A 25,807-nucleotide genomic window follows, 5' to 3' on the forward strand; every position below is an offset into this window, starting at 1 on the left:
GTGTGCCTGGATAAATTATGCAACGGGTCTCCCAAAGGTGTGAGTGATCACTGACATTTGGTTGTTGATGGGGATGCTCTGTCCATTTTTCCTGTGTGACTGACCATTTCTGCTCATGTAGTGCAGCCACAGGTGATGTACAGCTTGTTTGCAGGAAGGTAAGAAGTGGGAAATCTGTTTACTATCAGTAGTCGTCTCGTGTTTGTATTTTTGAAAAACCAGAGGAGAATATTTGTTACAGCTTCAAAGGTGTCATTTTCCAAGGAGACTGTTATGTATTCTTTTAAAATTTATGTAACTGTTACACATTTAACTTGTGCTCACATGGAGGCCTGTTACCTGTGTCACCTCTGCTGCGGTTTTGTTCCTCGTTCTTCCATGTCACTCCTGTAACCTGTGCTAGCTCTGCTTGGGGTGCTGACCCTGGAACTCTAGATACCCAAACCTGTATTTATGCTTAGCATTGTACACATCTATAAACTCTGTATCGCATTTGCTTTTTCTAAATGGTGCTAAACATAGAAGTAGAGACCCAACGTACTTGCTTCCTCTGGTTATTCGTTCAGCCGCAAAACTTGGTTGTTCTCACTCGGAAAATGCTTTCTTCCCCAGGTCTATTCTTGTGAAAGCAAGCTAATGATATCAGTTAAGCCCATTTAACTCATTTCTGTATGTCCTTCTATGTGGAACTCTCCAAACATTTCAGCTCCGCAATTTAGCTCAGATGCAGTTGTTTGTGCCCCAGCACTGGGTAAGGGTGGGCTGGCGCTTGGAGGGTGGGCACTCCACTGTTGGGAATGAGGTCCAGGCACAGAAACTCCCTGCTGGGTCTGTTGCTTTCCAAGTCCAGTGGTAATACTGAGGTCAGATGGGTGTGAATTTCAAAGCAGGAGCTTGTACTTGCGTCTCATAGCTTTGGTACAACAGTAAAAAGCAGGAGCTGGTCCTTGCAGCAGGAGAGTGAGCCCTGCTCCTTTGGCTCTGCCAATGTCTGGTTTTGCAGATGAGTTTCTGCAGTAATCAAATGAATTTTGCAGAAAGTGCAAGGGTAACATGCCTGCTGTCTGAAAAAAAAAAGAAACTCCAAGAAGACCCCTATACCATTAGTAGGTCAATTATAAATTACCTTCTGGTTCCCATAAGGGTAAAGCTGCTTTGGTCTGGGTTTCCTCAGCGCCCAGCGCTGTGGGGCTGGAAGCGCATCCCATCTCTGGAGTAAAACCATGCAGGGGCTCAGTGCAGCCTCCTGCTGCTGCTCCTGGCCATGGTGAGGATGCTGATGGTGGTGGGCAGGTGGGAGGGAAGGTGTTGCTGCAGCCCCTCGGTCCCAGCTGGGGCTGTCCCGGGAGAGGCGGAGAGCGGAGCCGCTGGATCCTCCATCACACAGTGATGTATCAGGCTGGAGCCTCGCTCTATCAGGAGAAGCAGTGGAAGGAGCACACGCCTCCAGATTGTGCTTGGACTTCCAGGCAAACATAGGAGGCTTGGTTTGCTGTGCCTCTGGAGGTGACTGCACGCAGTAGGTCTTTTGTTTATTTTCTCCTTTTGTTTCTAGGCCTTATTAGTATGAGTTGCTTTAAATGAAGAAGACATTGATCCATAGTTTTGCTTATCCTAAATAACGTTTTTCATGGCAGTTTGTTCTTGGAACTTGCAGACCTGCTAAAAGATTTAACATCACTTACATTTCAAGTCACTCTGCTGTAGCATTGCCATTAAGAATGCTTTGGATCTGCCCCAAAACCCTTTCCCTTTGGCTCAGACCAGGACCAGTGGGATGGCAGCGGTGCCAAACGTCCTCCTCTGCATGGACCATCTGTAAAATATAACTGCTAGGACTAAGCTAAGTAATACAATGTTACATATGGATGAGTTATAGCCATGAATGTACATTTTGATACATGAAATTCCAATGTATTAGTGGAATGCTAAACTAGTACAATTACAATAGGCAAGCAATCCCCTGGACCCTAAGTCACAACTACTTGAAGTTGATAACTTTAATCTTGAATAAAATAAATAACAAACCTAAAGTTTCTCAAACATGTTGATCTGGGATGCCCCTCCAGGAAATAGAAAAATTTTTGTTCTCTTCTTAGAAATTAAAGAGAAGGCTTCAGGCACATTCCAGGGCTCCCAGGACATGACCTCCAGCTTTCAGCAGTATGCTGTTACATTAAAACATTCACCATTTCAAACACTCTTGGCAATATGCCGCTGAGTTTTGGGTTCCTTGTCCCTTTTAATTATCAGAGCTTTCTTTTGTGTTTGCAGCCCTACTTATTGTGAAGTCCTGGCCTACTTATGTTGCATGTAATTGCTTTATTGATCCATTCCCAGAGTGTAAATTGAACCTTTGGGCTCAGCCTGGAGGAAGGAGAGCTGGATAGGGGCACTGCCTTAGAAGAAAATTTAAGCTCCATAGAGTCCCAGTTGTCCCTTACCAGCACTTTTTTATCAAAAGGATGAAGTTGCTGTGGCCTTTGAGCAGCGACAACTTCACCTGGTTACACCAGACTAATGGCTTTAATCAGCAGGCAAAGAGCAGCTAGAAAGCAAAACAGAGCCTTTAAACCCAACTTATATCTGTTGGAAAAATAGAGTCTGTGCTGGACCCTGGGGCTGGACCCAAAGTGCAAATGGCTCAGCAGGAGTATGAAAGTTTTCTTCATTAATCAAGTATAAAGAAGTCTTTAAGAAGAATAACAACTTCAACAACTTTTTAAAATGTTTTTCAGAAAATTAATATGGAATAGTAGATTTTCTTTTGGTGATTTGGTTTAGTTATTTTTTGGGGAGGTGGGGAATCTGTGCAGTCTTTGGGTGTTTGTTTGAATAATGAAGATAGTTTTCCTGAGCATTAACGAATAGAGTAATTTAAATGAAAAATTATATATAACTATTATTACATTTTAGTACCTAAGATCTATCTATCATACATCTCTTGATTTGGCCTGTTGAAACATTCAGTGTTTGTCAAAGTGGTGCAGTGATCTGTAGCCAGGGCTGCAGCAGAACATCCATAAATGTAGTTATGTACACATACATTTTGAGGAAACAAACTGTGGGATTCTTTGCTGCTTATGTTTAATAGGTTCATTTTTTTTTATAATTATTTCAGAACATAGGCCAAATCCCAGAAGTTCTCTGTGGGACATGGATTATGAAAGACTGTTGCACAGTAAGAAAACCCTTCCTGGGTCTGTGGGCTCTTACAAACCCTCCAGCCTGTTCCAAAGCAGCTCTCTCTTGAGTTATCACAGGAGAGGTTTGCTAAGTCAGAACCTGGGCCACAAGCCACAGGAGAAGTACTTGTCCTGTAAAGTATTCCTTAAACTCTTTAGATATATTTAAATGGATACCTTTGGGCCTAGCTTGGCCTGGAATACCTCTTGGTTTTGTAGCTGGGATCAACAAACCAACCTGCTCAAAATTCACATCAGTGTCCTCAGGGTGATCCAGCACAAGGTGAAGCTGTTCTTGCTGTACAGGATGCTCCTGCTCCTCGGGACATGGGAGTGCTGTCTCAAGGCCAGCAGTCTGAGGCCTTCTCCCTGCTCCAGAAGCAAATTATTAAACCAAGGAAAATGCCATTAAAGCCCAAAGAGGAGCTAACAGGTAGGTACACAAGGAGGAGGTGTGGGTTTGGTCTCTCAAACGTTCTCTGGTGCTGGCTGACAGGAATGGTGGGGCAGCTGAGGGGTGGCCATCACTGGCTTGGGTGGGTCCTGCACCGTGCCAGAAACTGCACTCAGTGCTCGGGCTGAGAGACAGCCAGGATCAGGGCACTCATCACCCGGCAGGGACCGCTGGAGGGTGGGCAGGGACCGCTGGAGGGTGGGCAGGGACTGCTGGAGAGTGGGCAGGGACCGCTGGAGGGTGGGCAGGACTGCTGGAGAGTGAGCAGGGACTGCTGGAGGGTGAGCAGGGACTGCTGGAGGGTGGGCAGGACTGCTGGAGGGTGGGCAGGGACTGCTGGAGGGTGGGCAGGATCAGTGCAGGATGGGCAGGATCAGTGCAGGATGGGCAGGATCAGTGCAGGATGGGCAGGATCAGTGCAGGATGGGCAGGATCAGTGCAGGATGGGCAGGATCAGTGCAGGATGGGCAGGATCAGTGCAGGATGGGCAGGATCAGTGCAGGATCAGTGCAGGATGGGCAGGATCAGTGCAGGATGGGCAGGATGGGCAGGATCAGTGCAGGATGGGCAGGATGGGCAGGATGGGCAGGATCAGTGCAGGATGGGCAGGATGGGCAGGATCAGTGCAGGATGGGCAGGATCAGTGCAGGATGGGCAGGATGGGCAGGATCAGTGCAGGATGGGCAGGATCAGTGCAGGATGGGCAGGATGGGCAGGATCAGTGCAGGATGGGCAGGATCAGTGCAGGATGGGCAGGATGGGCAGGATCAGTGCAGGATGGGCAGGATCAGTGCAGGATGGGCAGGATGGGCAGGATCAGTGCAGGATGGGCAGGTTCAGTGCAGGATGGGCAGGATCAGTGCAGGATGGGCAGGATCAGTGCAGGATGGGCAGGATGGGCAGGATCAGTGCAGGATGGGCAGGATCAGTGCAGGATGGGCAGGATGGGCAGGATCAGTGCAGGATGGGCAGGATCAGTGCAGGATGGGCAGGATGGGCAGGATCAGTGCAGGATGGGCAGGATGGGCAGGATCAGTGCAGGATGCTCCAGGATCACTGGGCTCTGGCCGGGCCGCAGGACAGCGGCTGTGCAAGGGCGCCGCCTCCCGGCCACCCGCGGCTCTGCAGGAACGGGTCGCGCCCCCGTATCCCCTCCGTGTCCCCTCCGTGTCCCCCCGTGTCCCCCCCGTGTCCCCCTGTGTCCCCCCGTGTCCCTGGGGGCTCCGGGCTGGCACTTTTGGGGTCTGAGCTGGCGCTGGCCCTGGGGCGAGCCCGGCCGGAGCTGTCCCGCAGTGCCTCCGTGGGAACGGGGATGTTCGGGGGATGCTGTCTCCATTCCTGGGGGATGCTGTCTCCATTCCTCCTTCCTTTCCCGAAGGAAACAGGAAAGCGCCCAGCGAGGGAGTGTCCCCGGGAAGAAATCCCAGGGGAGGAACCTCCCTGCACTCCTGTGCGAGAGCTGGGTCCCTGGCCAGGCCTGTCTGTGCCCTGCGAGCCAGCTGCCTCAGGCCACTCTCTCAGATCAGCCTGGTTCTCTGCCCTTGCCTTACTGTGCAAACCTCAGCCATCGATATTTGCTATCGAACGCTACAGCTGTGTTTGTAGGCAAAGCATCACAGTCACTGCCATGTGCCAAGACACGGGACCGTGGAGGTTGTCTCGTCCCTGGCAGCCCATTACAGAAAATCCCATTTTTGTTTGTTAGAAGGGTGAACTGCAGTTTATAACCCACAGCAGCACTCGGAGGAGGCCTCGGGCTGGTTATTTTTGTGAGGAAGAGTTACACCAGGCGTATGTTGGAGGCAGTGAGCATTAGTCACGATTTCTCATCTGCAGGTGTGAGGTTGCTGGGGAGTGTTCTCACGCTGTGGATGCATCCTGTAACAGAGGCTGTGTGTAAACTTCATCCCGGTGCTGCTGCAAAGCAGAAATCAGCTTGGAAAAATGAAATCTAAAGAGTGAAAGGGAAAGAGTTTAGCTTCCAAACACCACTCTGCAGATAGTAATCAGTGCTTCTATGTTTACTTTAAAAAGAGACAGCAATCTCTAGAAAATAGTGTGATATATTGAGTCCCTTTCAGCACTGAAATCTTTCACCTGAGAGTAGTTCTCTCTCAAAAAAAGAAAATAATCAATTTCTGGCTATGAAAGAGAAAATGCCTTTAATGGATTTAAACAGTATTCACACCTTCAAGATTTTGGTTGCTTTTTTCAGGAAAAGTCCCAGGTAAGCAGGAGTGACTTTGGCTTTGTTGATTGTTCTGTAAGGCCTGCACAAAGCTTAACACTAACCAAGTGCTTTACATTTACCTCTACTATTACTATGTTAAATTATTGATGTCTTTTATTTGGCTTGCAACTTTGTGAAATCTTTTGCATTAAGTAAATACTTTAAATAAGTGTATGAGATTTCTAGGGCCCTGGCAGATTTAAAAGGCTCAGGTTCACTTCAAATGTTGCACTTCTACAAACACTGAGCTCAGAGAATTTAGTTCTAAGTGTTTTAAGACAAAAAATGTTTTTTAGTGTTTTAAGACAAAATACTCTTATTTGTCTTGTCTTGCCTGAAACTTCCAGGAGTAGATAAATATTTCTTTAAAAACCTGAGTGAAGCCTCCTATACTTCTGGTAACAACTCTGTGTTCCCATGACCTGCATTCATATGTGTCATATTCAGATAAGGAGGAGGCACAATGCTGACTAATGCTGCTTTTTTGGAAGGAAAATGACAAAAGCTATTTGAGACAGGAATAGAAGTGCCAGCACTAAATGACAGATGAACAGCTGGTAGCAAAGGTGGCAGCTCTAGCATTTTCCTGTATTTATGGAGTATTGAAACAAGGGAGTGTTATCTGGATTTGTTTTCCTGGGCTGGATGCTTATCTTCAGATTCAGCAATTCTCTGGGTCCCAGGACGGGGTGTAAGAGAGTGGATGGGTTTTGTTTAGCACAAGTGAAGGTTGCTCCCTCACCAGAGCTGCTGCCTGGAGCATGGGGCATGGCTGTGCCACTCACCCACCCCCCCTGCTTCCAGTCTGTTCCCATATTTTGTCTGACAGCACTTGCTCCTTATTAACATGACTATAGCGTCTTTGTGCACTCTGTCAGAAGAAATCCTGCACCAGAATAAATTTCAGAGGTGACAGATTGGAACAGTTTGACCAGATGATGGCACACAAATGTCTCTGAGTCCGACAGCACCCGTGGCTCTGCACCTCTTTGGCTTTGGCCCTGGGCAGGAGTAGTGGCTGGAACCATTGCCTGCCCACTTCTGGCTTGTCCTCTCAGGATGTTGGGCTCTGGAATGGGGATGGGGAATTATGACCCTGGGGGAGAGAGGCTGTGGATGCAGTAAGGCAGATACCTGTATTTATGTGTCATCCAGAAGCTCAGTTGTGCTGTATTTCAGAATCTACGGAAAAATGTGATGCTGGGGTTCAGGGAAAACAAACCGGTGTGTGATGGTGAGTGCCAGGTGTGACAGATGTGATGGTGTGACAGGCACTACCATGTCACTGAGAAACTTCCAAGCCAGGAAAACAGTCCCAGCACATGGGGGTTTTGTGTCTGTCTTGTCAGAGCAGTTTCTGAGCCTCTTCCTCTCACTGCAGACTCTGAGTACAGGTTGATGGGGGTGAAGTGGCAAATACCTCTCTGCTCACCCACTGTCCGGGGAGCCTTTGCAGGGTTGCAGTGTCATACATAGATCTGCCAGACACACGACAGTAGAGGGTGAAACAGCCCCGCGGGAAGGTACCAGAGGGGTCAGCCGCCTCCTAAGAAGGGCTGAGACACGCCAAGCCCCGGTGCAGGACATCGGGAGCTGGGGGCTGGGGTGCCTTGGAGAGACAGTGCCCTCGGAGAGACAGCTGGCACCGGCCGCATCCTTTGCATGGGACTGCTGAGCCCCGCCGGGGGCTGAGCGGGTCTGCAGAGCCCCGCGGGGAGCTGGGCAAAGGAGCCCGCTGTCCCCGGAGCTCGGAGCCGGGAAAGACCTTTCCGTGCGGGCAGCGGAGCATCAGAGCGCCGCTCCTGGATATACGTCCAGGCTGGAGGGAACGTCCCCGGCTGGGAGGAGCCAGCGGCTCAGCCGCTGTAAACAGTGCGGGCACGGCCAGCGGCTGGGAGATGGATATAAAAAGGGAGGCGGAGGGGAGGCAGCCGGAGCGGCGGAGCGGGAGCTGCCTGCGCCTGCCTGCCCCTGCCCTGCCTGCCCCGCCAGGTGCCCGGCAGCTCCGAGAGGCTGCGGCCAGAGTCCACGGTGGGCGCTGTCGGGACAGGTAAGTGTCTGCAGCGAAGTTTGGAAGCCGCCGGTGCCGCTCGTCGAGCAGCCGCCGGGTTTGCTCGGCGCCGGCTCCCTGTGTCCGTGCGGCCGCTCCGCTGCTCGCCGCCTCCGGGGCTGTGTGGAGCGGGGACGGGGGCTCTGCTTTCGCCGTCGCGACGTTAACTTGAAGGGGGAAAAGGAAAAGAAAAAAACCCAACGAAACCATCCAAACATCCAAAGCAAAATGTGCCTTTTGCCGGCTCCGTGCAAAGTCGCGGCGCACGTGTTACCGCAGGTATGGGCTGCGGGACAGCCCGGGGCCGGCCCCGGGGAGCCGCGGCTCCTGCTGCCCTTCGCACCGGAGCCGGAGCCGGTCCCGGTCCCGGTCCCGGTCCCGGTCGCGGTGCCGCCGCGGGCCGCAGCATCAGGTCGGTACCGCGCCCTCCTCGCCCCCTCGTCCCGCCGACCCCGCCGCCGCCGCCGCCGCCCGTCTCTTGCAGCTCGCCCCGTGGCGACCCGGCTCCGACAGCCTCCGGGCTGGGCCGTGCGCCCCGAGGGCTCCGCCGCCCTCCACTCCCTCGGCATCCGCCGCGGAGGTGAGCGGGGCCGCCCGCCCCGGAGCCCGGGTGCTGCGGGGATGTCCCGGCCGTGCCCGCTGGCATCTCCCGGCGGTGCGCGCCCCTCCGCTCCCCTCGCCACCCGGGGCAGCTGGTGCTCGCCGACCGCCCCCACGGGCCGCCCATCGCCCTGGGACCCGCCACGGCTCGCAGCTGCCCATGGGCTCGGAGCTGCACATGGGCTCGGAGCTGCACATGGGCTCGGAGCTGCACATGGGCTCGGAGCTGCACATGGGCTCGGAGCGCTGCCCCACGGCTCTCCGGCCACCATCGCGCTGTACGGGCGAGCCGCCGAGGGCTTCGGGCAGAAGTTCGTGGGCGTGAGTCGCGGCGGAATCCTGGATCCACGAGGCCAGCGGAGCCGCTCCTGGCCCCTCCTGGACGGGACGCTCACCCCGGCACGGCCCCGACTCCTCCGAGAGGCGCTGGGGCAGCCGCGGGCTCGGGCTGCGCCTCCCGGACGGCGGCGGCGGGGCCGCTTCCAAACCCACCTGCGGCCGGCCGAGGGCCAGCGGCTCAGCGACCTCCCGGCCCGGCATCCCCGGCATCCCCGGCATCCCCGGCACATCCCCGGCACATCCCCGGCACATCCCCGGCACATCCCCGGCACATCCCCGGCACATCCCCGGCACATCCCCGGCACATCCCCGGCACATCCCCGGCACATCCCCGGCACATCCCCGGTGTGGTGACGGCCGCCCTGGGGCACTCAGCCGCCCGCAGCCTCACGCCGGAGACGGAGCTGCGGGAGCGCCTGGGCTGCAGCTCCATCGTCCGCCGGCGCTACAGGTGAGGCGGGGGCGGGAGCCGAGCCACCATGGACAGCTCCGCGCCGCCGGGGGCTCGGCCCGACCGAGGGGCGGAGCGGGGCAAGGCTGGGCCCGCGGGCGGGGGGCGGCGGGGACCCGGGGGGGATGCAGAGGGGAGCCGGGGGGATGCAGAGGGGACCCGGGGGGATGCGGAGGGGACCCGGGGGGATGCGGAGGGGACCGGGGGGGATGCAGAGGGGACCCGGGGGGATGCGGTGGGGACCCGGGGGGGATGCAGAGGGGACCCGGGGGGATGCAGAGGGGACCCGGGGGGATGCAGAGGGGACCCGGGGGGATGCGGAGGGGACCCGGGGGGATGCGGAGGGGACCCAGGGGGGATGCAGAGGGGACCCAGGGGGGATGAGGTGGGGACCCAGGGGGGATGCAGAGGGGACCCGGGGGGGATGCAGAGGGGAGCCGGGGGGATGCAGAGGGGACCCGGGGGGATGCAGAGGGGACCCGGGGGGATGCGGAGGGGACCGGGGGGGATGCAGAGGGGACCCGGGGGGATGCAGAGGGGACCCGGGGGGATGCAGAGGGGACCCGGGGGGATGCGGAGGGGACCCGGGGGGATGCGGAGGGGACCCAGGGGGGATGCAGAGGGGACCCAGGGGGGATGAGGTGGGGACCCAGGGGGGATGCAGAGGGGACCCGGGGGGGATGCAGAGGGGAGCCGGGGGGATGCAGAGGGGACCCGGGGGGATGCAGAGGGGACCCGGGGGGATGCGGAGGGGACCGGGGGGGATGCAGAGGGGACCCGGGGGGATGCGGTGGGGACCCGGGGGGGATGCAGAGGGGACCCGGGGGGATGCAGAGGGGACCCGGGGGGATGCAGAGGGGACCCGGGGGATGCAGAGGGGACCCGGGGGGATGCGGAGGGGACCCGGGGGGATGCAGAGGGGACCCGGGGGGATGCGGAGGGGACCCGGGGGGATGCGGAGGGGACCCAGGGGGGATGCAGAGGGGACCCAGGGGGGATGAGGTGGGGACCCAGGGGGGATGCAGAGGGGACCCGGGGGGGATGCGGAGGGGACCCGGGGGGATGCAGAGGGGACCCGGGGGGATGCAGAGGGGACCCGGGGGGATGCGGAGGGGACCCGGGGGGATGCGGAGGGGACCCGGGGGGATGCAGAGGGGACCCGGGGGGATGAGGTGGGGACCCGGGGGGATGCGGAGGGGACCCGGGGGGGATGCGGAGGGGACCCGGGGGGGATGCAGAGGGGACCCGGGGGGGATGCAGAGGGGACCCGGGGGGGATGCAGAGGGGACCCGGGGGGATGCGGAGGGGACCCGGGGGGGATGCAGAGGGGACCCGGGGGGGATGCAGAGGGGACCCGGGGGGATGCGGAGGGGACCCGGGGGGGAATATGCACCGGGCCACCCGTGCCAGAGGGAGGGGAGTTGTCCATGCTGCGCCCTCCCTCCTGTCTAAGTTCTCTGCGGGGTGGAGGGCTCGGAATATCACCGGTTTGCTCCTTCCCTGTCTCCTTCAGGCAGTCCTGGGCGCTGGTGGGGATCCTCGGAGGGGATCAGAGGATAAGCAGGAGCACCACGGGAATGGAACAAGAGGGTTAGCCATAGCCCAGAGAGATTTCCTCACACAAGGCACCCGTTTCACTGCTTTCAGTGGATGGATAAAAGGTTCAGTCTTCCCTGAGAATTGCTCACCTTCTGTTGCTTTGCTCTGCTTTTCCTGGCTGCTGTGAACCTGAACAATGATAATCGTGCCACGGTCTTTGGCTCATGTGGATGTTGACCAAGCTAACAGAAGTGCTCTCTCAAAGTAACATTTTAGTGTTTTAGAGATAGCACTGACATATTTAATGGCTAGAGCACTTCCATCATGCACAGGGTTATCTAGATCAAAATTAAATCAGTATGGTCTTCATCTAATTGCATGATTCCATCACGTGCAACAATAAAAATAATTGATTGCTTCATTTTTCAGGCGTGCCTTATAATGGATTTAAAGTGGAAATGTCCGGAGGAATAATTCCTCATCTGGTGGATGAGGCTGAAAGTTGGTTACCTGGTGACCTGGTATCATCACTGCCAGTACAGATTATTCTATGCATCAGGCTGAAGAGTTTAATCTCCTTCCTTGTCCCAGGAAAAACAATCAAGTGAAAATTGATGGTACGAAATATTTTTTATCAGGGTACTCATTTGTAGCAAATATTTACATTGTCTTGTCTTTTACATTCTACATTTACTTGTCTTTTTAAGTAGTTTTTATCCCATAAACACAAGGGCACATATGAGAGCTGAAAGCCCTAATTTTATTTTGGGGCTTGCAAGTTTTACCAGAGGCAGCAGTGTAAAGTAGCAGCCTCTGGGATCAGATACCAGCAACTGGCATGTACCCAGACTTGGTGGTTGCTTAAAAGAAAGGTGTGCACTTGCCCAGAACAATTCAATAATAAAGATGTTGTGTTAATCTTGAATAAAAAGTTTTCTGGTTTCCACAGGCAGCCCACTTGAGAAGTCATAGATTGTTGTGTTGATAGGAGGGCAGAGGTTGGTTTTCTGACCAGAAGTAGACTTATTCAAAGAGAAATGAAAGACTCCTGCTATGGACAATACCAATTCCAGTTTTCCTCTTTTGATACATTTGGAGAGCACATTAAAGTGAGTAATTTTTAATGTGTTTGCCTGTAGGTGGTTTCAGATAGTTCCTTTCCTAGTTTGTAAGCAAGTGATATAAAGCATCAAATTACCATTGTGTGTGTGGGAAAAAGTATATTTGTCTATGAAAAAGGGGGAAATTTGTTATCCTGTCTTGCAAAACTAGACTTGAACGAGACATTTTCTTCACTGTGTCTATAAAAACGTGTCCTTCTAGGGGATGCCCTTCGAGGGGATTCCTTAGCAGCATTGCTGTCAGTGGGACCTGTGTGAAGTTAGCCCATGAGATGTCACTGAAGATACTGAGGTTCCTGCAGATCAAACCTGCTCCCTCCCTGGCTCAGAGAAGTGCTGGGTCTCACCCTGTTGTGCTTGGCCTCCTCTGGGTTGTCTCACACGTTCTGGGTGGAGGCTCAGTCTTGCTGTTGCAGGGGCTTTGTGTAAAGTTGCTGCCGTAGCAGGCGGTGGAAACGGGAGCTGTGCAGGTCTGGGCTAAAATCACTCAGCACTAGAAGCTGCCAGGAAATAGAGCCTGGTGGCAAACGCTCCCCCTTTCTGCAGTTGGCAGGAGCTGTGTGTCTGTCACTGCTATTGCTAAACACTGCACATGCTGTTTGGCAGCTGCTCCTTGGCACCCCGTGCCCGTAGGTGTGCAGCCGCTGGGCTCTGCAGGTCCTGAGCTGCTGTGGGTGGAAACACCGAGCTCACACTTCCTCCTGGGACCAGACCATGTTTCACTCTGAAAAAATATTGCCTAATGAGAGAGAAAAAAAAAAACCCCAAACCTGTTTTTCTCTTTGTGTGTGTTTCTGTTGTAACGCCTTACCGGGATCTACATTTGTCTCAACAGATCCTAAAGAATTTTAGCTCTGTTCACATGTCAGGAGTGGAACTGGAAAAACACAGGGCAGCAAATCCTGGGCAGTTACCCTGTGCATTTTCAGCTGGCTGAGGATGTGGATGAGAGAGGAGGATATGAACACCCAACATACCTCAATAACCTGGCTGTCACCACTGCTTCCCTGGGTGTGTTGTCATACCTGGAGCCCATGGCGTTCTGGTAGGAGACTTATTTTATTAGTAACAAATCCAGTTCTTTGCTTAGCCAGGACTCAATAGCAAGAACAATTTGTGATGCAAAGAGAAATCAGAGTATTGAAATAAGGCATCTTTTCCCCAAGAAATGTCCCAACTTCTCTCCTGTTTGAGTTAGGACTATTCCTCTGGTAGTGCAGCTGTTTGAAATAAATGTCAGGTTCCCTCAGCACAGCCTAATTAATATTATCAGATCAGATATAGCATGATCAGATATAGAGAAGTCTTTGTCATGGTAATTCTGGACAGTTTGTAATAAATGGGAACTTTCATTTAATTTAATTAAAGCAGTGAATTATAAATGGAGCCAACTGAAGCAATGGACCTTTAATTTGCAATGTGATAAAAAAGACAGGGCTTGTTCAAGTCAGGGCAAAGCGAAATATAACCCAAAATATGTTCATGTGACAAAGGGAATGAAATATGAGCAGAACAGACCCAAATGGTCACTTCAGTGCCAGGAAAGTCCTCAGGAACTTGGCTTTGACCTAGATCCTCACAAGGGCATTGTGAAGGGGAACATAAAAAAAAGGTCACAACAAAAGCCATACATGTCCCAGCTGGAAAAGAGAGATTCCTGCTCCAGTCCCAACGTGTCCAATTGCTTGTGCTCTGCAGGACCCTGAGTGATATTTTGGTGTCTGTGAGCATTTCCTCGTTCACTGGATGCTCAGGCAGCACTCCCTGACCTCCTGTGTTTTCCCTTTTTCTCAGTCCTGTAAGGGCTGAGAAAGCTGTGTAAGACACAAAATAGAGATGTGCTCCATGTGTGAAAGGGTTCCCTTTCACAGAAAAAAATATATTCATGAAAATGCAATACAAGACCTGTACAACACAGGAGCACTCTTCATGCATCCTCAACTTGATTTATATTGTTCAGATCACTCACAGTGTTTGATTGCCTTCTTATATTTGTGATTTTCTCTGTCTGTAGAGCCTAATTCTGTGTACTGAGTCCTTAGGTTGACAGGAGACTTGTACAGTATGTGTGGATGTACTTTTGCTTTCTTTCTTCCCCTTGGGTATTAAACCTCTGGAATTCAAGTAATGTGTCTGGGATGAAAAATAAAGCCTTATGCTAATAATGGTCCTTAGAAGAATGGTGTATGGTCTTGCTCTTTATCAGGAGGGAGGTACTCAAGGGTTTATCTGGATGTGTGGGGTGCAATGGTGCAATCAAGAATCCAAGTGAGAGCCAGCCCTGGTCATGTCACCCTGAGGGCTTTGAGTACTCAAATCAGTGAGAAGATTTTACAGAAAAGATTAAATATGTGATTCGTTGAAAGAATCATGTGGCTTTGATCTACAGTCATTAAAATGAAGAACAGTTAAATGTAATAAAAAGACTTGATTAAAAAGAATTTAAAATGATTTGCAGTTCCAGAGAGCAGCATGTGTGTCAGAGCAAGGCAGCTAAACAACACAGACAGGTACCTGCTTCAGCATCAGATCATGAAATTCCAGCCCCTGAGGCAGATTAAAACAGGGAGAAGGTTTCCCCTCCCATCCTGAGGTTTTAGAGGATGTAATTTTAGACGTACATTGCCAGGATGGTTTGTGCCCCACTCTGTGTGGGTCATGCAGAGCTGTCTGCAGTCCCCTTCTCCATCTGCTGCTCTGAGCCAGGCTCGTGGTGCTCTGCAAGCCCCCAGCAGCAGCTGGGGTTCCTGGGGAGGCTGGAGCAGGCTGGGATGTGCTCGGAGCTGGGCACACCTCAGGCGTGTGCAGACTGCCAGACCCTCTCATGTCTAACGCTGCGGTGCATAAAGGTCACGTATATTGTGTTGCTGAACTATATATAATTCAGTGTTTGGAGGCATCTTAATCATCTGGTGTTGGCCACAGCAGCAAGGCTGCAGCCTGTGCTGGGGACAGTGTTTCATGCCAGCACATACAGTAAAATGCCACTGTGACAGTGCTGCAGGTGGGTGCCTTTCCAGGCTTGGGTTTTCTGTCAGTGCTATGCTGGAATTGATCAGTTATTGGGGTTTTGTTCTGGTGGCATGGACCCTTATCTCTGTGTGCAAATGTAAGTGATCTTTAAATCATGTTAGTCCTGGTCACGAGAGTGATCACTATAGTTTTGTGTGTGTGACTTTTCAGGGCTGCCATGCAAGCCTGAAGCTGGGACAAATTGTATTAATTGAAACTAAAATCTGGTTTTGGATACAAGTCTGGCTTTTCATGCAGCCATCTGAAGCACAATTAGCCAAACTGCAGCTAAATGCAGGAGAATGAAACTCTACAACTGAAATGCTGTTTAAAACAACGAGCAGTTTGTTCTTGCAGTTTTCTGTCCAAATCTAGTCTTCTGTGGCCTCCTTAGCACAGCTTCTGCCCATCATTTGGGAGCATGGAAGTAGCCAGGCTTACTGATCTTAGCAGGCTGGCAGGGACCTCGCCTTTTTGTCTAAATCCATTTCCCCTTTGTGTTTCCACGACTCAGCTGGGAGGGAGGGACATGTTCAGGGTCTCTATTACCCTCCCTGTGGCTCACTCCGAGGTGCTGTACCCATGTACAGGGTCCCAGTGGATTTCCAGCACTCAGTCAGTGGGAGCTGGGTACTGCTGGTGTTGTGCCTCATTTTTAACTCTCTTTTGGACCCCTCACTGAGGCAGAAACAAGAGCAGCAGATGACAAGTTTGAGGGGTGACTGCCAGGGAAACAATGAGATCCAGCAGAGTTATACCTATGGGGACTATACTGTTTGTGACTCCAGATGTTCTGTACAGTTGCAGCCCATCAAGGGGAAATTACAGGATATGATTCCACGAAATGGATTTATTTCAAGTATCCCTCTGTATACAAAAATAACCAAGTAGGTTAATATTAGTTAATCTTGCAGTCTTGCACAGACATAACTGACGTCAGCAGGAATTTAATATGCCTGAAGAGGGAATATAAATGCTGACAGGGATCATTTGAGTACAAAGTTAAGGTTTCTGTAAGATTTAGTAACAAATAGCTGGTATTTTAACTAGCCTAATTTAGTATTTACATTTAAAAGAAGGATTTCTGAATTTATCTTCATAAGGCTGTACATCAAAGGAAGCTTGTGCTAAGTCCTTTTGGTCAAATCAGGGTTTAATGCAATATCCCTGAGCATGTCAATTAATATTAAATAGACTGAAATAGTAAAATACCATCTCTACCCAAGATGATCATTACAGCAAAGATGTGGCCCTGCACCTTCTGAGAATGGAGGAGAAAGAATGTGAATCTCACTAATATAAATTACTTTGCAGGGTGCATTTTTTAAAGACTATCTTATTTAATTTTGGAAACGTTGCGATCGTAACAATTTCTGGATTAACCATGCTGATTTGTTGGTTTACCATGCAAGACACACTTATCTTTATGCATCTTTATGTAGATATTTACTCTATGACACTGATTCAAACATGCTGAGAGCTGAGGGTATTTTTAAAACCAGTGTTTTGCAATTTTCCCTTAATTATGCCTGTAATCTTCCTCAAAGTGGTTTTAAGATCAGTCCACAGTTATGCACACTGCCTGTAGTTTGAGTCAGCTCCAGGACTGAGGGAGGCACCTCTGACAGTGACAGAAGGTTAGTAGTGTTTTTATACATGATCTTTATCACTCACTTGCAAAAGATGTTATCCAATGAAGTAAGAACAGATGACAATGTTTTTATAGCTATATCTGGCTCCTGTGTGTACCACTACTGATCCTCCCTCTGAAGAAAAACTCTTTACTGGGACAAACATCATGTCCTCTTCATCTTCTTCTTAATGGGCCATTTTCAGCTTGCAAGGATATTTGTTTTGTTTTTTCATGTAGAAGCTTCATAAATTCATAGAGAACACCCTAACTCCTGCCATTGCCCCTAAAGTTTCAGAAAACAGACCAGAAGTTTAACTTTTCAGAAATTTTCCAAAGCTTAACTTAAACCAACCCCTGGATTTCCTTCAGCTGCATTGAACAGAGCACGGATTTTGTGTTAACGTTCACATATAATTTACAATAGGTTCAGCATGTGGCTCCATAAATGACCATGTCTGACATTACTAGATGGTTTATTTTCCTTGAAGAGTGTCATTAAAAGGTTGTGTGGAGTTTTAAAGTCAATAGGAGAGTTGTGGCTCAAGTCCAGGGCAGTGCTATGAAAATGTATCCCTTCCTGTTTGGTAACTGCTTAGCATCATTTTGATTTTGATTTTTCAGGGCTGTCAGCATGTTCTGGATTGCAAATCTAAACAACAACTTAACAGAGAATGCAGCAGCTGGTGCTCAGGTAAAACCATTTAATGGCAGAACTATGCTTTGCCTCTTATTTATTGATGTCAAGAGCATTAGGTTTTTAGTAAGACATAAAATTCAGATATATATTTCTGCAACCTTTGTCTCTGTTAAGAACAAATATTTGCCTACACTTCACTGATTTCTCTCACAATTGTGCCTGGAAATGGTGTGTCATATCTCTTAGAAAATATTGATTTTTATTGGTAGCCGATAGTTAAATGCTCAATAAAATTTTATATTTCTATATATGAATACATGCTCTCTCCTTATTATTATCTCTTATGTTTACCCAAAACATGTTTGTGTTTCATATACCTGTACACTCCTGGCTGTTTTCTAATAAACCACCTGAGTTTCACCCACAATAAATGCATTTTAAAACCCTTTTGTGTGCCCTGGGCACCTACCGTGGATTCCAAAGGATAAACTGGAGGTGTAGGAGTTATGGGCTGCTGTTTGTGCCCCAGGACCCACATGTAGGGCAGGCTCAGGTGAGAAATCCGTCCAGCACAGTGTGAAAGCCAAATGTGACCTGTATCCTTGATCACAGTTCCCCAGTTCTCAGACCTCCCTTTGTCTTTTAGGATTTGGTGCCTCTTCCAGGGGGTCCCCACCGGACAGTCTGAGGGAAGATATCCCGAGGGACAGGCTGAACACACCTCTTGGGAGTGTTTTACAACAGAGCCCACTCCAATTTCAAGGCATGTGGATGGTTTTTATGTTCCTGTCAATATATTAGTACAGCATTGACTGTGTGTGCTGCTCTGTGATGGCTGTGGGTGTTTCACATTTTCATAAAGGTCTTTTCAAGTATCAAGATACAATGAACTTTTGGGGGTCCCATTTGTTTTAAATATCAAAGAGGGAGCTGAGGAGAGTGGAGGTCCCATTCCAGGAGCTTCAGTTGGGTGGCTGTGTTAGAGGGAATGTGCCCAGGCTATCAGGACACCTACTTCTAAGTGAGATTTAAGGACAGACAGGCAGGACCCTCAGCACTGCTGTTGACCACATTGATGACAGGATGTAAAGGGATGACGAAAATTAATTTGTGCCAATAACTGCTCATCACCTCTGGAAAGGGAGACCAAAAAGGTCAAGGGTAGTTCCAAGAAATCACTTTCCCCCAAATATACTGTTGACATGAAAACATAACCTGTAAGATATAAAAAGCATTTTTAATTGATTTCTCAGTGTTCTAGGTTGGTTTTGTTCTCTGTGCTTTGTATATTTTACACCTTGGTCCATGGCAGCTGCTGCTCCAGCCCAAAGCCTGTAAGTTGGCTGCAGCAGCTCGTGTTCTCTTCTGGCTGTCGGGGGACTCGTCACCCGGCATTTAAAGCTTTAATTCTTAACAACGCTCTTTTTCCAAAAAGTTATCAAGAGCTTGGCAGGGCCCCTTCTTGCTTTTAGTGAGGGAGAGAGAGTGGGAGTTCAGAGGCTTGCTTTGGGTCAGAAGAGAGCCCAAGATGCTGATGCATAACATATGGCAGGGCAGGCTGTGTCCTGGCTCCAGCGTGCTACATCCTGTGCTAATGTCATGTTGAGCAGTGCCAGGAGACACCGAAAGGGAAGAGAGCCCTGGCTGCTGGTGCTCCTGTGCCTGTGCACCGCCTGCCCACATTCATTGATAAAATCCGGGATCTTTGGTCCCTGTTGAGAGGTCTGTTAAAGTAATTGGAGGCATTTCCGTGCTGCTTTGTTTGGAAAAGGAGAAAAGGCAGAGAGAGCCAGTGCTGAAGATCTCAGGGAGTATCTCACTGTCAGCAATGCCAGGTAAGCACATGCTGCAGGGCTCCGTGTTTTGGATGGCTGTGCTGCATCTTGGACTCTGCATTGCATTTAGCAGATCATTAATGCCTCATTATGGCTGGAGCATCTGAAAAAAACACAAGATTTCTCTGATGTGCAGAGGCAACTATTCCATAGCTATGCACCGGATTGTTTGTGTTATTGCTGGCCAAAAAAGGACACCCATGCACTTGGGGTTGTGAGGACTAAGCGGTGAAGCATGTGGAAGGGGATCCAGATCCCATTAGTGCATTAGTGGGTTTGTAAACTCAAACATTTATTACTAATTGCTTAGAAGAACTTACATCTGAAAGGTGATGTAAGAGGCTGCAGAGACTAGTGTGGGATTATTGAGGAAAATAAATAGCCTCTAAGTTTTCTGTCAGCTGCTTTGAAGTGTGTGAGCTTCCTTTCACAGGGTGGAAGCAGGTACATCAAGGCCATTTTCTCCCTCACTGCAGCCCTGTGGGTCTGTGTGAGGAAGCTGAGAGAAATCAGCTGCTGCTCCTGATCAAGCCATGCCTTTTTCTCTCCTCCATCATATCAATATGGTGTTCCCACAAGGCTGAAAGGATGACTGTGTGTCACTTCCCTGCCACGGTCACCCCCTTGGCCACCAAGGAGACACATGCCTTTGTACCCCAGCTGGGAGAAGTGGGAGGTGAGGGTAGACTCGGAAAAAGCAAAAAGGTGGTTTTTTTTTTTTCCCAAACACAGCACAAATCTACCATTAACAGCCAGTGTGGCAAGAAATAGCCTGCGAGTATGAGATGCACCCAGTTCCCATGGAGAATTTTTTTGCTTTTGGCAGCTTCTCTTTCAGCAGACACAGAAGCATATGGGGGTTTGGTCTGTGCATGCAAGGAGAGCAGCTCCAATTACTCTGTTATCTTTGCTGAATGAGATTCTTGAAAGTGTCTAATTGATTTTCTAGCATCAACTGAGAGATTCTCAATTGGCCCTGTAAGGACATCTACAAAAGGATCTGAGTGACTTGGGAAAAATGTTTTCTATGCCTCTAAATCGCACTGAATTAAGGAGTAGCTGTGGGCCCATTGGTGTCTAATGAGAAATCACCTGCTCACTTCACCTGGGCCAGAATTTCATCCTTATGAATGTTTCTTGTTTTCTGCTTTACACCAAAGCTCAAAAGTGAAATCAGACTAATAGCCTGACTCTGATTCAGGGCATATCACCTCTTTAAACTCACCATGCCCATAAGTGGAAGCCAAAAGTAAAATCTGCTGGGCATTACTACCTCTGTCTGAAGTTGGCTCCCGTGTCTTTTGTGCTGCATTAACTAAGATTTTTTTCTTCAGGTTCAAGATGCTGATCCTGAAAAGCCATGAGTTCCTGCCACGATTGATGGTCTTATTGCTGTTAAAAATAATGACCATGGGGCCTGGGCCAGGAGTAGTGACATTATTTTCTGCAGCTCAGGGTAGGTTACTGTTATATCCTTCCCCGCACAACAGGCATGAATAGATCTGCAGCCCAAATTCACTGCAGACATTCCTCATCATTTACACCATTGTATTTCCTCTGTTCCAGGTTTTTAGACAATGGAATTGGACTCACTCTGGCAAGGTAATTTCTTCAAATGGGTCTCCTTCCCATTTTTTTCCCCAATGTAACCTGCTGAAGAATGGAAGCTGAGACACTCCCCTGCTAATTAGTGTAAGACAGGAGAAAATCTCACATTTCCCCTCTGGACCACATCAAGTCTTCCCTGGGCAGCCATAAATACAAGGGGCAATTTATCCTTTCATTCTCTTTGCCTCAGCACTCCTGGGGAATGCATCATAAGTGCTGAATATTTCCTGCTGAACAGGAGGTCCTGATGCTCAAAGCTACCTTGTCACTGACTTGCTGGTTTCTGAACATACCTTAGAGCAGCCTGTTATAGCAGTGCATGCACCTTTTTCCAAATTAAGGGCACAAATTCTACTGTGTCTGTGGTGAAATGAAAAGTGTTAATTAATTGCTGAGCTGTGCTCCATATTTACCTGGTGTTTCTTTGCTTGCAGTGATGGGACTTTCCTGACAGATGACGGCTCCAGCCTGGAAGTTGCACACTCCATTTTTTGTTGGAGAAAGCAGCAAATTTGGCTTCCAGAGAGGCCAAAACAGCTACTGGGGAAAAGGGGCAAATGGAGAACACAGAACACTGCCCAGAAACAAGTGAGTTATTCTTCTGCCATTTCTTCTTGGCATTAGCTTAAAGTAGAAGAAAGGCCCCAGGAATTAATGTGGCTACCAATGAGTAATTTATACCAGGTGCTTAAATTATTGTTCAGGCCAGAAATAATAAGCATCTAAATAAACTTTCCCTTCAGGCCAACAGCTTGAGAGCATTCTTGACTGAATGTGCTTGATTTAATTTTCTCCTTAGTTTATTAGTCAGTGGAGAATGGATTAGAGACTCTGACTTAGGCCAAATGGCTTTTGTGTGGTGCTTCAGTGGTGCAGCATCAAGGTGAGGATGCAGCTCCCACACACCATGACACCCTCCCTCCTGTGGGCATAGCTGGGCAAACACAGCCAGTTTGAAAAAGAGAAAACATTTTTCATGGTAACATCTTTTCTATTTTTTGATAACTATGTGTTATTTTCTGTTTTCAGCAGCACAGCCTCCTCTCTAGCAACCACAGTGCCTACGCACATCCTCACTGTAAATTGTGCTGCCCTAAGTCTAAATTCTATTTCAAGATATGTTTTTGGTGAGGCTTAACAATTATTAAACCTTCTGTGAGGTATAAAAAATTAAGTAATAAGCAGTAGTAATTAGACATGTGATGCACACAGCTCTGGCTATACATGGCTTGACCATAAGTGACAACAGGAATGGGATCTCTGTAGGACAGCAAGGATAATCAGTGCTATCCTCAGTTATTATTGGTGTGGCTATTTAAATTGAAACAGCAAATAAACTCCTTTGCAGCTCAGGTAAGCTCTAATCATGTTGATAAGAAATGCACTCTTGGGGAGGAGTATGGCAAAGCATCTGCTTTCTGTCCTTTTGGTGCTTGCTTCCAAGGAGACACTTGCCTCCAGGAATTCTGACTGCTAGCCTTCTTTTTAGTCATGCTGATGTTTTTCTGAGAAACCCATCTGCCCTGAGCAGGGACCCTGATGGCAGTGCTGCTCCACACAGTCCTTTGGGTCCTTCTTGTGGTGGTGATTTCCTGGGTGGCTGGGGACAGGGGCTCTGAACTGCTTCAACCAGGCTTACAAGTTTTAGGCCAGATTATAAGGATTGCTTTTGGTTTTTGAGCCACATCCTGCAGAGGATGTTCAGCAGAATTTCATCTTTCACATATGCTGAGTTTTCAGATCCCATTTTTGGGAAAGAAAAGGTGGTCTGGCTACTTGTTGATACCTTTCTATGCTGTCAGAAGACATGGAGTTTTCCCAAGCTTTTTACACAGGACTGTGTTTGTGTTTAAATCTCCTATGACATTCCCTATCCGTGGATTCCAGATTTATGATGGGTCTGCCAGGATGGCAAGATGCACTTTCAGGAAGTTTACCCTGACTGTTGACAGATACTCAAGTGCCATCAGGTTCTTCAGGAAAAGCCCTTGGCAGATCAGCCCCTAGAGCAAAGTGTCACAGATCCTGATGGAGAAAAGTGTAAGTGAGAGAAGCAGAAATGTTTGCTGCTAGATGTGGAAGGTTTTGAAGTTTTTAGCAGCAGTGAGAGATCTATTCTAGAGCAGAATTTCCAAGCAGAGGTGTGTGCTACATTGGTGCATGCCAGAAATTAATTTTGAAACCCTTTTCTTCTTAGTAATGAAGGTTATAAGCAAGTAAAATGTGATGATATCTTATGCCAGGGCATAAAGAAATCTGCATTGGAGAAAGGTTTCACCTTGTATTTACAACACCCAGAACACAACTCTAAGGTGGTGCTGCATTGCCAGCTGCTGAGGACCTGGTCAGGACCTGGCCTCAGAGGCTGAGAGGGTCACACACGAGATACCAGGAGCCAGTAAGCTGCAAAGCAATCCTACAGAAATAGCAAATGCACTGAGAAGCAAAGCCATGACCCAGTTTCTGAGATCAGCTGTGAAATTCCTGTTGAGCACAACAGGGACTTCCCTTGAACTGTAACAACAGAATGGGGCTCTGTATCTCTGCCTTGGCAGAAGCTGTAGAATGCTGAGCAATTCCAGTCTTGTCCTGGATCCCTGCAGAGATCATGACTCTGGACACTTGGCTTGGGAAATGATGGATTCCACCTGGCTCTCTCCCAGGAATTGTGACCTCTCCTTAGCTTTTTTTAAACAAGGTCTATAGTTGTTAGGATGTCCATGAACTGCAGTAACTTTGGCTTGAGGTTTGGCTTTATTTTGAGGAAAATTTCCATTGCTCTGAGATTGACCAATATCACTCCCTCTGGCAAGCACAGAGTTTATCTGTCCCCTCTCTGGTACACTTTAGACCAACAACCAGGGGGTATTTCATGAAAGGAGGATGTTGATTGCAGTCACTTGACTGCTTCTCTAAGTAAAAAACATGGTCTCTGTGCATTTTGCTGAGCAGATCTTAATTGCCTTAGATGCTTTATGGACCTTTGGAACAAGAATAAGGGGTAATTTGCTGTACCTTCTTCATGTGTTCCCTTGAGGAAATGGTTATAAGATGGTCATGGGGAACATTAACAAGAAAATCAATATGGAACTGGGGAAGGGAGTTTAGAGAAAAAACATTTGATCAGTGGAGTGGAAAAGACTGGAAAATTTCCTCCAGTAATGGCTGTAGGACCATCTACCAGAATGTCTTCAGACAGGTGATATCTATGCACATTGGCAAGGGGTTGATTAAACCTTGAATGGCTGAAAATGCAACTCTTTAATACAGCCACAACATTTGAGGCCAATGAGCCTGCTAAATATGCAGAATTATCTATTTGAGAGGCAGTTCAGTACTGCAAAACCTTTAGGATCTAAGGTTTTCAAAGAAAAAGTGGCCAGAAGATTTCCTAAATAGTTCTGCAGAGCAAATTAAACCAGTGTAGTGTAAGGATATTACAAAAAAAAAAAAAAACCCTAACCCAAACAAACTCTAATGACATGATCTCAATAATTATTTATTATTTGTATATTTCCAAGAAAATATCAACTTCTGAAGCTGGTATTTTGCCAGTTTAGAAACCATGTATGTTTGTAAGCACCTGCATCTCAGCAACTTTCACTTTGATTCTATTTTATCTGGATTGAACCCAGATGTGCTACATCTGATTTTATACTTGTAGGACCACAGATAGTTTATTTTTTGTTGTTGCTCATTGCTATATGGGGTAATATATCTTTGCCTAGTTAAGATAGAGCCTGTCAACCATTTAAATTAATTTCCCATCTCCAGGCTTCATTTTATTAGTTTTTAAAGGATGGCTAAGTACTAATTCCCTAAAGTACAATCATTTTACTGTTGTTCTTTAAGAAGAAATTACTGCAAGTTACACAGTGATGACAAAACTATTAGTCATGCTGAAGGATAATTGTATAATTAATCAGACTAATCAGCAGATTGCTTAGACAACAAAATAATAAAGCCAGTCAGGTCTTGTTTAATTCCAGCATAAAACTAACGGTGAAGCAGAACAGAAGACCTAAACATTACACTCCACACAAAGGATTCTAGTTCTCTTTTCCACTGACAAAACTGAATCTCACATATTATCTATTCATTTACCCATTGCAATATTGCTGGGCTTGTTTGTTTTGAGAAGGGTGCTTTTAAAGAGTTATTTCAAAGCAGTGGAAGCAGTAGTTGGCTGTACCCAGCTGAGGGAGGACTGATGGCTGTGGTCTCCTGTATCTCTGTCAGTCAGCAGGACTTGGAGAGCTCAGAGCAATGCCCCAGCCCAGTCCAGACCCTGGTGCATCACTTCCTAAGCAGACCTGACATATCTGTTTTTAGTCATAAAACAGCCACCCATTCCCCGCTCTGTCCCTCTGAGGCACAGAGTGAGGGGAGGAGCAGGAGCAAGGCCACCTGCAACAGGTGCAGGAGGCTCCCAGACTGTCCCAGCTCACATCCACTGCTAAAAGTCCCTCTGGGCATTTTGTCCCTGCAGCCAGGAGCTGAGGGAGGATTCCATCCCGTCCCACTCCTACCTGTGCCAGCTCCAGCACATCTCAGGAATTGTTTCTGCCAAAGAAATCCCAGTGGTCTGTGTGGGGTGGGTTTGTGGTCCCCAGAAGAGCTCAGAGGGGCCAGAACTGGCCCCTGGCTATGGACTAGCAGCTCCCCTGGGCTTGCAGTCCAGCCTAGCTCAAAGATGGGCCCTTCCTAACATTGACTTTGCTATGTTTAGCCTGTGTTGTTTTAGTGCTGGGTTTCTGCGTCAAAGCACACATTTGCAAACAGCTCGTGATGGGAAAAAGAAAAGCAGACAGAGAGTTGAAGTCTGTTATTTCCTGAAATAGCAGAAAAAAAAAGCCAGTCACAACCCCAAAGAGACTCCTGACCAGAGGGAACGTGGCAGGGTGAGGGTTTGCATCACTCCAGCAGAGGAAAAGCCATGGGGACAGAGATCTTGGTGGTAAAAGAGAGGAAGATTCCCACTGGATGAAAATGATTTTATTAGAACAATAACAGCGATACAGTGAGATGTCTTTTGTTGGCAGCTTGTGCTTGTAACATGAATGTTACAAGAAGTTACTAATTATTGCAATGATTTCATCACCTTATTATTTTT

The 25,807-nt window shown here is 48.8% G+C and overlaps 1 protein-coding gene and 1 pseudogene across 3 annotated transcripts in view; both read left to right on the forward strand.

The window, feature by feature from the left end:
- The first annotated feature begins 506 nt into the window (after positions 1–506).
- LOC111933877 (cell surface hyaluronidase CEMIP2-like) overlaps positions 507–25,807 on the forward strand; it is a 54,520-nt pseudogene continuing 29,219 nt past the window's right edge. Inside the window, exons 1-18 of the transcript XR_015275991.1 lie at positions 507–537; positions 3,095–3,618; positions 7,688–7,919; positions 8,094–9,061; positions 9,199–9,309; positions 10,823–10,970; positions 11,278–11,487; positions 11,798–11,957; positions 12,805–13,014; positions 15,496–15,611; positions 17,236–17,445; positions 17,898–18,025; positions 18,985–19,086; positions 19,819–19,864; positions 20,421–20,542; positions 20,653–20,688; positions 21,129–21,282; positions 22,530–22,734. The product of XR_015275991.1 is annotated as a cell surface hyaluronidase CEMIP2-like (transcript). The remainder of the gene's footprint in view (positions 538–3,094; positions 3,619–7,687; positions 7,920–8,093; positions 9,062–9,198; positions 9,310–10,822; positions 10,971–11,277; positions 11,488–11,797; positions 11,958–12,804; positions 13,015–15,495; positions 15,612–17,235; positions 17,446–17,897; positions 18,026–18,984; positions 19,087–19,818; positions 19,865–20,420; positions 20,543–20,652; positions 20,689–21,128; positions 21,283–22,529; positions 22,735–25,807) is intronic.
- Positions 7,706–25,807, forward strand: part of CEMIP (cell migration inducing hyaluronidase 1) — a 103,769-nt gene continuing 85,667 nt past the window's right edge. Inside the window, exon 1 of one of the 2 annotated variants that reach the window (XM_086849544.1) lies at positions 7,706–7,919. The gene's annotated coding sequence lies outside the window, so the exon portion shown is untranslated. The remainder of the gene's footprint in view (positions 7,920–25,807) is intronic. The other variant, XM_086849545.1, reaches the window with a different exon arrangement.

This window comes from Cyanistes caeruleus, chromosome 13 (assembly GCF_971803275.1).
Source record: "Cyanistes caeruleus chromosome 13, bCyaCae1.hap1.1, whole genome shotgun sequence".
Taxonomy (NCBI): Eukaryota; Metazoa; Chordata; class Aves; order Passeriformes; family Paridae; genus Cyanistes; species Cyanistes caeruleus.